Genomic DNA, 13778 nt, shown 5'->3' on the forward strand with positions numbered 1-13778 from the left:
TAGGCTAAAATTAGGGATGTTAGTCCACGCTCGTCTCTTGCAGCAGTATGGTTTTATCTTCCTTTCCAGATTGGCTTTAAGATATGGGAAAGCGTTGACATTCTTCCCACAGGAGAGATTTGCTGAGGTCCTTAGCTGGTACAAATCAATCAAGCTCTAACTCACAAAGCACCCTATGGGGACTCAACTTTGATAGGAACCTTCCCTCTGAAGTTTGATGTGATTTCCTTTTCTTCCAGCCACATATTTGCCTCTTTTCATCATGAAAATAAAAGCTGTGACAAAGCCTGGCGTAACCCAGGAGCTGGTCCCCACCTCCCTTGTCCCAGCCTTCATGCCCTCAATCAGAAAACCATGAATCATCACCTCTTGGCTCCACCAGCATTAGAATTTTTTTCTCCTCCTCATCCCCCCCACCCCAGCTGGGGTGAAGAAACAAGAAAGCAAATAGGAATAAATACCTCCAGCCATAAAAGTGAAATAAATCAATACCTCTTCTCTGAAGCCAGAGATGCTTAATAGGCAAGGATCACTGCCAGATTGTAAAAAATGTGTTTAGTGTGCAACTAGGGCAAGTTTAACCCTTGGACATAAACAGCTGAGCAGCTTCTCTCACCTCTGAATTAAATAACTTTAGCTGCTGAGGGCTGTGATTAATAGAGGTGCCTCTGGTTGGGATGCACCAGGTATCTTGTGCCTGTGGATCATCTGGGCAATTGTCTGGGAGGGTGAAGTTGCTGCCAGGTCCCTTCTCAGGCACAGCGATGCTTTTTTCATGAAGAGACAGCTCTATTTGTGGGTAAGGTAGCTCCTGGGCACTGGGCTGAGCTGAGCTGATGGGACTTCAGCTGCCCTTCCCAGGAATTATGGACCTTTCCAGCCCTCCACGCTGCCCTTCTGTGGTAGGAATGCGGAGGAGCAAAGCTAGGGTGAGGCAACCCTGTCTAAACAAACTCTGTATTGCCCATGGTGGGGAAGAGCTGAGGGAAATTCATGCCCTGGATACCTGGGGCTTTCTCAGCACGTGGGTGAGGGTGCCTGAATGTCACCATGCTGAGGGAGTCAGAATAACTGCCCTGGAGGGATAATCTGTTTCAGGGGGATATGGGGAGTTTAGTCTGTTTTCTTTGCAGGGCCACTCTCCTCCAAACCCTGGAGAGGGTTTGGTTATCCTGCCTAGCTCTCCAGCATGCCTTTCTTCTCTTCGCCTGGCCAACGGAGCTGAAGGACAGAGTAAATCATCTGTGTCTCAAAGCTGTGGTGAGGGAGGGCTGGGACTCCAGTCCCAGTCTCTAGGATTTTTGTTTGTTTGTTTTCCTTCCAGGAGAGCCCATCCTGGGACCTTCATAACTTTCTGGTCAGTGTTTTCTCCAGAGAGTATGAGGCATCAGGATGATGAGCTGCAACCAAGGCTGGAGTAACAGGGATTGTAGGAAGCCCTGGTGAGATGTTCCTGTTGGGCTGGGGAAGCGTTAGTACTGCTGTCAGCTAATTTGTGAGACCACAACAGGAATAATGGGGGTGCTCCGGCCACTCTTTCTGAAGACCAATGAGGTTAAATGGGAGCAGGTATAAAGGAGACCACAAAGAAATTCAGAGGCACTAAGATCCCATCACACTTAGGGTTTGGCTTCACAAAATCGAGGCTGCGGAGTGATGTGCTGCCTGTATATTGGAGCAGAAATAGTTGGTAGGAAGAAGAACTATTTAGAGTAAGGAGATGTTGGCAAAAGGACAGCTAGTTATGGGCTGGCCATGAACTTGAGAGACTGGTAACAAGCAGAAGGCTCCTGCATGTTAGAGCAGAAAGGTGCTGATCCCTTCCAATTGTCATGGAGCAGGGAAGCACTGGGACTGGTTTAAAGTGAAGCTGAGCAGGAGTGATTACTTGATGTAACTCTGGCACTGCTCAGAGGCTGGATGCAGGGATGTGGGGTTTCTTGCTAGTCTTATTTATGATGTTCTGGGTGCCTTTTATTGGGGCTAGGTGAGCTCAAAGATAGCCAAGATATTTCAGAAAAGGATTAGGGTTAGTTTCCCACAAAGCCTTCCTGCACTTCTATAAGCTACCTGTTCTCCTGGCACACAGACTTGTACTCAGTTAAGTGCTGCCCGGCACGCAGATGTTGTCCTGAACTATGGCAGAAGCCCTTTTGATAAGAAGAGCCATGTGATGGAAGTTAACTTTGCATTTAGGAGCTGGGGGCATTTGGCTCTTATGAAGCTGGCTGATTTCTGTGCAAAAGGCAGGCAGGCTGTACTGGGACAGATGACGCTGGAAACACTTGTATTTGTTTTGATTTTTCCTCATGCATAGAGGAAAATGACATCTCCTGCTAAAATACCTGTGGCAGGCAGAGGTTGCGGGAGTTATTAAAGTAGCAAAGGGAAAGGCTATTCCAAATGGGCATGATTTTACTGTCCTCCCATGGAGAGTATTGGCCTTGGTTGGGACAGGACAAACAGGTTGAGGTTATGGTTGGCATAAAATGGGCAGGATTTGTCCCATCAGTTGTGCCAGGCCTTCTTTATGAGCAGGAGGGGAGAAGCCCAGGTCTTAGGCCAAAAAAAAGGGTTTTTTTACTGACTCTTGATACGTTGCCTCTACCTTGTTCTGCTGTCTTTCAGGCAGCTCCTACTCCTCTCTGCCAGATTCAGGCTTTCCTGTATGGACCTGAAAGTCCTTGTAGTTAGAGCAGGCAGAGTCCCTCGTAGCTCTCCACACCTAAATCCACTTCTTAGTCTCTCGATCCCCTCAAACATGTACAAAGGGTGGACAACATTGCCTGACTGAGGTCTGTAAGAGCCTACTGCTTCCAAGACCCGCTTTTTTGGGTGAGGTGTTGTCCTGTGGGCATCAAACAGCTGCTTGGCTTTGCATCCATCATTCCTTCCTTGTGCCCTCCTCCACCTCCGAACATGGGAGAAAATATTCTTGGTGGTGCCTGGAGAGCTGTCTGTGAAAGTCAGGCCACGGAAGAGCTGGTGAATTGCTTTTCTGCCCAAGGCAAGTAAAGTGCTCCCGGTAAGGTAATCAATCTCCCCGAGAGCTCCCCCAGCTGAAGATGCTCGCCCTGACTTTATGGAGCGTGTAGTGTCTCCCCTGTAATGGCCACGAGTCCCCCTCCCAGCACGCAGCAGCTCACCCGTGGGATGGAGAGCATACGTGCGTGTGTTTAAAGGTGGTAAAATACTTTGTGGAGGAAAGCTCTGGCCATTACACATGCCAACAGGAGAGCTCCCAGCACTACAGCTTTCTTGGCATAAAATTACAGCAGCAGGTAAATCCTGGAGAAATAAAATGAACCCAATTGAATTAGCCCAGGACTGTGTGCAGGAGGTGGGGAATGTTTTCGCGGTGTTTCATCCTCTTTTGCGGGTACCAAATCATTGCGGGTAATTTTGCAGCTTGCCGCAGTTCAAACCAGCAAGGGGTCCTTGTTGATTAATCCTAATGAGGGAGAGAGGCCAGCTCTTTGAAGGTCTAACAGTACCATGTTACTCTTGTGTTTCCTGAAACGGTAAGAAAAGGCACTGGCTGTTTGGTTTTGGGTTTTTTTGGGGTGCCCTTCTTCCCCAAACTTTCTGATGCTGTGTCTGAAGGTACATAGAGTTTGGGGGAAGGATGCTCCTGCACGTCAGCCGGCATTGGCTTGGTAGGCTCTGGCTTGATGGTTCCCCCAGGGCAGGAGCCGTCACCCAGGCTGGGATTTCTCCGGAGGCTGGGAAGTAGCTGCCAGGCGGGATCTGGGATGGGGGAAGGGAAAGCCTTAGTTTCTTTCAGCATCTGAGGGTGGATTAAGTGGAGCGTTCCTTGTTAGCTAATTGAAACAGTCAAAATGTCAAATGAGGCATTTCAATAATAGTGATGTTAGGAGCTTTACGTTTTTATTTCTTTCCCTCTCTCTTCTGAGAGCCTTCAAGACACAGGGACCTAAGTCCCTGCCTCGACAGAAACCCTCTTAAAGAGGGGCTTCAGGGGGGATGGGGCAAGGACAAAAGCTGTTTTAATCCCCTCCAATTCCAACATTATTGTGTTTCAGCAAATATTTTGCAAAAAGATTTTCAGGCTGAACTTCAAACAGGCAAATGCCTCACTCCAGTGACTTGGGGAGCTTTGCAAATTTAGAAAAGAAAATGAAGATTGTTTTAGCTGACATTTAAACCTCTTCTCTTCTCTTTTCTCAGCCTGTCAGGAAGCTTCATACACTTCGGGTCAGATGCTCTTTCCCTGAAGAAGAAAAGGGGATTTATAGCTGGCAGCTGGTAGGACCGTAACGGGGAAATCTCCAGGCTGCGGTACCTGTCAGATGAGGTTACTTATGGCCCCAATAGCAACAGTCAACCTGGAACGTGCTACAGGGAAGCAAAAAGGTGAGAGTCCAGCCTTGGGCCACACAGGGGGGTCTAGCCCAGGTAATTTGGCCTAATTCCTTGAGAGTGAAGGGAGGCTTGGCTGGAGCATGGTGTTTTATGGGCAAATGTTTCCCTTGTGGCTTGCCGTGCTTAGTTGCCCTTCTGAATCTTGGTCAGTACTGGTAGAGTGAGATCTTGAAGTGTGGTGTGGATAGTTCCTGTCCCTTGGGGAGGTAGGGAAGAGATTAACTAGGGATGCCAAACCCAAAGAAAAATAGCTTATCACACAGAGAGGCTGTGGCTTGCTTGCCCTGGGTGGTGAGGAGCTCCAGAGGGGCTGATGGAGCATCTGGCTGCAGGTCTTGGGTCTCTCCTTGCTCCCTCTCAGCCAGGGCTGAAGCCAGGCCAGAGATGCTGAGCAGTGAGCAGCTGTCTGGGCTGTGGTTGGAGCAGTTCACTCGCAGGGATTAGAGTGATTGGGGTTTCTTAAGGTAAAGACGGCTTGCAAAGAAAAAGCAGTGTGTCAGGGGACAGCAGAACTCCACCGCAACCTGCTCTTACCCAGAGCTTGTTCTACACAAAGAGTGTTTGTTTGCACATCACTTCTGATCCACCACCAGTCCAGAAGGAGAGGAAGGGGCTGGGTGGCTCTGCTGCAGCCTGTGGGGAGCTCACTGTGTGGGGCTGGGGAGTGGGGTTGCGGTTGTCTTGTGTGGCTGATGGGGCTGCACAGGAGGTTTTGGCACAAGCATTTCTGCAGCCTAAGCCCTGGGGCTTGGTCTGAGGCCCCAGGTATGACGCTGAGGACATTTTGATGTAGCACAAAGTAGCTGGAAGCTGGATGAAGGTTGGTGTCAGGCTAATGTAGTCCTGGGCCTGTTAATTCTGTTGTGGTGTTGGCTCATTGGACTATAGTGTGGAAGTCTTTGATGAGCTTAAACTAAACCTGGGAGCATCTCCCATGGTGTAGGTCCATGCCTTCTCTTTTTGGCCAGCATGGGCCCATCTCTTTCTGTATTTTCCCATGTCTTCCTAGATTTTAAGGGAAAGAAATCCAGGTGCAGTGCCTGGAGAGGGAACTGTGATGTGGTCTGGCCAAGAGTCCTGGTTTAACTGTAAGGGTGTGGGCACCCATTCTCTGTGGAATGGGAGGGTAGGTACCACACAGAGCTCTGTGGGCTGCTGCAGGTGCACTTTTCTTGTAGGAAAACCTCCTGGGGTGAAGGAATAACAAAAACCTTCTTATAGACCATGTCTCACAGAGTTGAGACCCAGAGAGATCTTCCCTGGAGATCACAGGCAACTCTTGGCTGATGTTGCTCCTCTGGGGCTGTGTAGAAGTGGAAGAGCCCAGGGCACTTGCAGGATGATGTTCTGGGGGACATCAGGCTTGCTCTGGCTGTGCTGCTGGCTCTGCTCCCACGTCTCTTCCAATACCAGCCCCAGAAGTGTGGTCCTAGAGCCAAGCTGCCCAGGTTTTTATCATCCCCAGAAAGGAAAGCAACAAATCCTGTGTGCGGCAAACTCTCCGCCATGGTTTTCCTGCCATCTGCCCACCCCGGTGGATGTTAACAAGCTAGTAGATCTAGACCTGCTGTGCCTTGATAGAAAGATTTATTTTTAGGACCTTGATATTTAAAATGATCTGTTATAATTTCATGCTTAAATAACACTAAATAATGTTCCCTGTTTGCACAGTGTAATTGGAAGAGGCGAATAAACCAAACAAACCAGCTATGACTGAGCTTCCTTAGTATTTTCGAACTGAAACAAACAGTAAAAAACAAGGGCTTGGCCAATTTAACACTTTGGGGGTATTTTCTAGTTGGCATTCCACTTTTTCATTTTCACAGGCCAAGAAACACAAGAGCTTTAAAGAGCCAGTGGCTTCTTGCCAAAGAAAACTCAGTTGGTCTTAGACTGAGAAAAAAAAAGTTAACTTATTGTTTATTTTTTAGGAACTGGCAGGGCTAATGACTTTGGAAGTGCCATGGGATTTTATCTGAGTGCAGAAAAGACTTAGAAAATATTCAGCAAGTTCATTTAGGCTCCCTTCATGCTTCTCAAATCCTGAGGCTTCTTTATTGCTGCTTTATGTCAATTTGACACTGCTTGATTTCACTGTCGCTCTCGATTTTACTGTGATGGTATTGCCGTGCTCGATGTGGAGTGGGTCCTGCACCGATCACATCTGTAACAGATGTTATCTGCATGGGCTTTTAGGTGGTTGAATTAAAGCTTCTGGATTCGGATGACCCCGTTTGGGGATAGGAAGTTCAGGCCAAGCTGACGTTACCTATATGCAAAGCCACAGCCGTATCATTTCAGTGAGGAGATTTTGTGATTAGTCATGAATGTGTTGTGTTCCCTTCTGGAAAACTGCCATCGGAGAGGGAATATAGCCTGGGCTTTTGAAGCTGCTGCACGTCAGTTCATCAGTGCATCTTTAGCTGGAAGGTTCCCTGCTGTTAGAAGGGAGTGACTTGTCCTTCTACGTCCCCATGCTTAGATGCCCCATGGAGCAATGGTCCTGCAGGTTCAGGCTGGGACAGTGATGGTGCCGAGACGCCTTAGCAGCCCTGCGTCCAGCTCTTGCTTCCTCCCTTTCCCTCCAGTGCCCTGTCTTGGGGGGAGCTGGCTTCCCCCCGGTGCCTCCCCTCCTTCCAGGCTGGCAAAGTCCTTCTCTGTCTTCCCCTCCCTCTGCTCCCCGCAGCCCTCCGCTCTGCACAAGCCGCGGCTCTGTTTGTGCCCACATTAGCATTTCTGCTGACTGCAAGGATTGGTTTAATTTCATGGGTGTCATTTCCTTCAAGAAATCTCTCTCTGAGCAGCAGCCCGACGAATGCCTGATAAAACATATTTTCCTACGGTAATGATTTTATGGACCCATAAGTCATGAATTTATTATGATCTCAGCCCCTGCTGCTGATTTCTGTAAAATGCAAAGTAATTAACAGCAAGCGGTAGCAGCTATTCCCACCTGGTAGCGTGTTCTTGGGTACGCTGATGGGTTTGATTAAAGTAATGGCTAAAGTGTACAGCCCGGCTGTAAAATATTAGCATGATTAATGCAGTATCCTAAATAAGAAACAAAACTAATGGGCATGGTTTAAGGAATTAAAAATATATATATATTCCTCTCCCTCCCTCTAGCTATTGTTCTGGCTCATTTATGCCTTTTTTTCTGTTAAATAATGTATGGGCTTGAGGACCAGGGGGCAGGCTGGAGATGCATATTGCAGTTTCATAACATCTTAAGTGCTTGTGTTAATTTTTCACTCCTCCCTTCTCTTTCCCCTCAACCTGCCATCTCCCATCGGATAGGGGGAGAAAGATAATCAAGTTTCCTGAACTTGGCCTGAAGTCAGATGTGATTTGATTTGGATTGCAGACAGCCCAGGGAAGTGGCTCACAGGCAACTTGGAGAGTTGGACTTGGTTTCTGGCCTCGCAGAAGAAAAGCCCTGACGCTGTGTTCGCTTTCCGATGGCTGGGGGTGATCTCCAGTCCGTCTCAGCAGCCTGGGGCCTGTAAGTTTTTCGCACATGAAGAATAACCCCATCTGTCCAGAAGCTGCAGTGATTCTGCTGAGAAAAGAATGCCTTTTCTTTTCTTTTTCTGAACAGTTTAAAAAAGCAGTGACTGGATTTGAGTGAAAAATCAGCAAAAATAAGACTTGAAAAAAAAATAACCCATGACACATTTTTCCCTGCCCCCCACCCCTCCCCCCCAATAAATTTAATTTCTGGCATTTTTCAATCGGAAAGGTCAGAAATTACTTTGGTTTGGGGATGAGAAAAAAATATAAAATTGTCTGGGTTTTTTTTTCATGTTAAACACATAGAAAAAATTATTTGGAAATGGAGAAAATACCCAATTAAAAAAAAAAAAAGGCTTTTTTGACCTACAGGTTTTGATCAGCTCTTCTTTTCCAGTTTCTAAAGATGCATACACCAATGTCATCTAATTCCCTCTGATCTGCCTCTAACTTTTCAGGTGTATTGATCTGTTCTAGTTTATGAAGCTACCAACTATTGGAAAGAAGAGTTTATAAATAACTACAGAGAAACGGGCTTCCATATCGCAGGAGTTCCAGCTGTGCTGCTTTTGTTTATCGCACAACACACATTTTTTTGGAACTTTTCTTAACCAGGAGGTTGCAGAAGGGAGCTCAGTATGCCAATGTCACTGAGAATTGTTGTGCTGTATTGTACTGTGCAAATGGCGTTTTCTCCCTCTTGGGATGGAGATGTTTCTGGGTTTGTTTTTGTAGATAAGATACAAACTCGGTAGCGGTTCTGCTAGTCAATACAAGTAGCCACAAGCTCTGGAATATGTCTTGTGGTTCCCTCCAGTAATTTGACAAAGTATCCTTCCAGCAACCTCCTGCAAGTACAACACGAACAATTCTGTTGATCCTTCAGTATCTGGAATAGTCGTAGCAACGGGATGCTGGGCTCCATCAATAACTCTGCATGGTGGCCAGCTCTCTCCCAACATTGGCATGGGTTTTAGATGCTTCACCCATGTTCAGCAGTGGTCAAAACAGGAACAGATGTGTTACCAGGAGGGTGAGAATTAAGTTCTTTTTCTAAAACTGCCACCGCTGAAGTTGTGAGCACTTTCTCGTGGCAAGGATATAGGAAACCTCAAAAAGATACAGACTGTGATCAAAGATACAAGGGAGCTTCCATGCAAGGAGAGGTTAAGCAGGTTGAGATATGTCAGTGAGCTTCCATGCAAGGAGACATTGAGATGTGTCTGTTGAGTAAAGTGGCATCTGGGGAAGGTGTATGATCAAGCCATGTACAGTCAAGAGTGGAGTAGAAGAGGTGGCACAGATGATTGTTTGCAGTGTCTTGTGATTCAAGTTCTGAGGGTTACCTGGTGAGCTCATTAAGCAGAAGGTTTAAAGAAAATGAAGGGAAGTCCATTTTTCTGAAGTGCATAATTACATACGTATTTCATTGCCACCTGCTGCTGTGGAGCCCAAAAGGGGAAAATGGATGTGAAGCAGGACGAGATCGTCATGGGAGGCAGATCCCTGGGGATGCTGAATGTGACCGAAGGGTTTGCAGCAAGAAGAGGGCCATAGATCCCATCACTCATTTGCTTCCTCCCTCCTCCCTTAAGCAAGGCTGTGGCCATGTTCTTATTCCCACTGTGTCCTCTTGTCTTGAAACAGGGGCTCAGGGGCTGAGCACTGGAGGATGTGGCTGCTGTGGTTTGACTGACAGCACTTTCTTTCCTCAGGGATGGATCTCCCCAGAGCCTTTTCCCACGATGTTGAGACCTTGTGTACTGTATGAGGAAGAACAAGGAAGGTGATGAAGCAAGGGCGATGATGATGCTGGGCTACATCATGGTTCTCACCAGAAACATCTGGGCACGGAGAGACACCACAAGCCCATGAGGATGAGGACCGGCAGTGGCCTCAAGAGGTAAGAGCCAAACGTGTGAATCTCACCCCAGCTATGAGAACTGACAGTGCCACAGCAAACACCGGCGTGTGAGGATGGTGCGTGATGGCTGGGCAAGGGAAGGCAGATCCTTTTCATCTCTCATTTAGGTACGGTTTGAGTCAGCTGCTGCACTCAGGCAGCGTGGCTGCGGGGTCATATTTGGAAGGCTTTCTCAGCAGTGCACACATGTTAATGATGTTTGAGGAGTAGTTTCTGTGGGAGACCTGGGAGCCAGGCAGCTCTGCAAATCAGCCCATTAGTATTTTTAAAAGAAAACCTCCATCCTGTAGGAACTGCTTTGGCCTCTGGAGACGTGCCAGAACTATATCCCAGACTGTACCACATCCGCTTCTCCTATTAGATCTTTCCCTCTCCTCTTTTATCCACCCCATTTCCTTCCCTCCTGGCTAGAGCTTTCTGTTGCTATTCTATCCAAAACACAATTTAGCTATTGCCTTCTGTGCTTCTCTTGCCTGGAAGTTTGCACAAGGATAGGTTGGCATTTTTATTTTTTTTTTCTCCTTTCTCCTTTTGGAGCTAATCACCCTGGTGAAATTGAGCTGTAATGCAGTTGGCAGTGGTCAGATTGAGCTGAACGTGTGTGCTCCAGCACATACCCAGATTCTTGCATCAATAAAAATGAACAGAGACAGCCGCAAAGCGAAAGAGATATCGCACGGCCTTGTTTAAAACACACTCACGCAAAAGCGTGAGCAACATGAACAAAAGCTGCCTGTCTCCTCTTCTGAGGTGGGTGAAAGAAGAAGTTATTGGGCTTGATGTTCACAGTGAAAGGGGGAGACCACGTTTCCCCACCTCCTCCCCCTGCCATCCGCAGCCGTGCAGCAGGTAGAGGAGATTGCGTTTAGTGGGGAGGATTTATAGCTGTCGTGAGTCAGTCAGAGTGTCAGGGTAAATCAAGCCTGACGTTTTTAACATCTTCCCCACACAAAGGGGGGGCATGGGGGAATGGAGGAAGCAATTGTAATTTTATGTCTATATCCTGCTCGACTAATCAAGGTGAGCAAGAGACATGCCAGCCAGAGGAGATTTTCCTCTTGTTAGCGTGATCGTTTCTTTGCTTTGGCTTTTCCTTTCCTTTCCTGGACTGCTATAGCAATCTCTTTTGTGGAGGGAAAAAAGATCCAGCTGATCAGTGCTAGAGGCTTGTAGACAAATGGTTTTTGCTCCTCTAGACTGTGTCTTGTAGTATGTCTCTAATCAAGTAAGTGAAAACTCATGGAAAAACACATTTTGGCAGAGTTTTGACTACCTTTTGGTGCTGCCTCCTGTCTCCTCACTCCTATTCAGACCACAAACCTACTGTTAGCCCTGAGATGGCAGTGCTGTCGTGTACCACATTCTCTCCTGATCCTCTCCGACCCCTCTCAGGAGCACCTTGCTCCGGCTGGACAGGCCTACAGGTGAGCTGTGGAGAGAAGGAATATCTGCATTATGAGGGGAAGCTAATTACGAGGGGAATCTAATTCCAGCGGATTTCCAGCAGCAGCATGGCTTAGGAGTTGTGCTTGGTATGCCTTGCCTTGCCTCAGGCACGTGCTACTGCAAAGCTTCCCTGTGCTTGCTGCCAGGGAAGCTAATCCCCTCTGATGAGTAAGGAGAGGCAGGGAGGCAAAACAAATATATAAATAAGTGCCTGTTCCTCACCCATCCTATGCCACCGTCCAGAGTTTTGGTGTAATATACCGAGAGCATCCTGGTTTGAATACTGGGATTAGCAGGGTGTTCTACCTTTTGCTAGAAGTGAAGATTCAGCAGACTGGGATACCTCGTGGCAGCGGAAGGGCTTGTGCCTCAGGGAAGAACCCTGGCAGCTTCAGTGCCGTCTTCTAGCCCGTGGCACGGGGTCTCCCGAAGGTGAATGAGGCGGCTCATGCACAGTCCTGAGCTGGAGTCGTTGAGCAGCATTAAAAGCTGCACGCTGGGTCCATGTGCCATCAACGCAGGGCAGCATCATTAAAATTCCGTGCCCGCACAAAAGTGGGCTAAGTCATCAGCAGAGGGTAGGGAGCCTCTGAGCTCTGTGGGCTCGTGCTGATTTACACCAGCTGGGGAACCGGGCCAAATCTGTCTCATTCAATGAATGATCATTCAATTTTTCTCACCGCTATCAAGCCCTTAAACAAAAGCCAATTGAAATCAATGGGAGACTTTCATCATTTTCAGGGTTATAGGCCTAAAAAATTGGATGCTTGGGGAAAAAGCAAGCAGGGGAAGAGAAAGGGAAGAAGGAATAAATGCTCTTGTAACATTTTGGCTTACAACATAAACAGATGCGAGTGAGAAATGCTTTAGTTACGATTCTTCAGCAGCCACAATTCAGTAAGGCTGTACATGGGAATGTATACATTGAAGAGCATCCTTCGTTATGTAAACTGCTCTAGGGGCACAAAGGGAGCCTGTCCCTCTGTGAATCCTTTCTCTACATGTCCTACTTCTCTACGTGATTAAGTTCTCTGCTCTTCCATTGCAGTTAGGGTTCTTATTAGATTGCAGTTAGGGTTCTTATTAGTGGTAAGCACATGCTCCACGGGATGGCTGTTATGCACAGAAATGCAAGAAGCAGCGCTGCCTTCTGCTCCCAGAAACCAGCAGGGTTTTTTTGCAGTAGCTGGAAGAGGGGGAGGTTAATATCTCGTCCAGCTTCTGGCTGCATTTTGATGAAATCCTTTGTCCAATGACTGCAGATATTTTGCAAGTACGGCAGGGTAAATCCCCTTCAGACAGGTATTATCTGGTCTATTTTTACAGCTGAGAATTTGTAGCCTTCAGAGCCATCTAGGCGATGGCACAGTCTTCACCTTGTGATCTCCTCGGCTGAATGAATATGTCAGGATCAGTCCTTTCAAATCCAGCCCCAGTTCGAACACAGCCCTCCAGTACGTCTGGGTACAGTTAGTTCCTTCCTACCTCAGCCTTCCCATCCATATAACAGGTATGACAATCATCCTTTCCCCCGGGTAAACATTTCATTATGCGATGCTGCTGAAGTACCTCGGAGGGGAGAAGACCTACAGATAAGTCTGCATTCTCATTTTGGCTGTATTTGTGTGCGTGTTTTCTGCTTTAACTGCCGATCTCTTCCTTTGCCTGCTCATTAGTTCTGCCTGAGTGCAGGACCTCTCCAAAAAATGCAGCGTTGGCAGTGGGCATGAATTCTTAACGACTCCTGTCTCTAATGACAGAAACCAGGGCCAGGCAGTCAGTTTGCTTGCTGAGAGAAGGAGAGGCAGACTAGACCGTAGCTTGCTGCCACTTTCTCTTGTCGTGGGGTGAGTTTGCAAAATCACAGGAGGATCTGCGGAGTATGCTCAGGTGTTGGCCTGCTTCTCATGCTGCAAGGAGAATTGCTTGGGATGACAGATGGAAAGAGATGCCTCTCAGTCTGTGGAAGGTGTTGAATTTGTTTTTAAAGTTCACTCTTGGCCTCTCTCTGCTGTTCTACCCAAGAGATCAACAACAGATTTTGGCTTTTGAGCCAAAGCTGGAAATCCTGAGCCTGACCTGTGCAGTGCCCTGTTGTGCTCTCCAACTTAATGCAAAGGGGAAAATATTAAACCGGTAAAAAACCCCAAACAAAACAACACAGCAATCAATTTAAAGAAAAAAATGCCAAGGATTCCATTGTACCAAACAGGAGAAAGGAAGCTTAATGAGAAACTTAAAAGCTATTTTTAGTAATGTTTTTGTTGTCTTTCATTTCTATTCTATACTTGAATTCAAAGATTCCTTGACTTCTTGCAAATGCAATTTTTAACATAAGCTAGCTTTTCCTTTCACATACTCCTTATATTTTGTTTAAAAAAGGAAGTCTTGGCAAGTTAGAATTGGAGGGAAGGGAAAGGCAGGCGAATCCTACCTGTGTGCCATTAATCCTGTTTCATTTAATGGCAGGGGTAAGAAGAAAGAAGAAAAAAGCATTCAAAATCTGAATGTCATT

The sequence above is a fragment of the Phaethon lepturus genome, unplaced genomic scaffold, assembly GCF_000687285.1.
Source record: "Phaethon lepturus isolate BGI_N335 unplaced genomic scaffold, ASM68728v1 scaffold20257, whole genome shotgun sequence".
NCBI lineage: Eukaryota > Metazoa > Chordata > Aves > Phaethontiformes > Phaethontidae > Phaethon > Phaethon lepturus.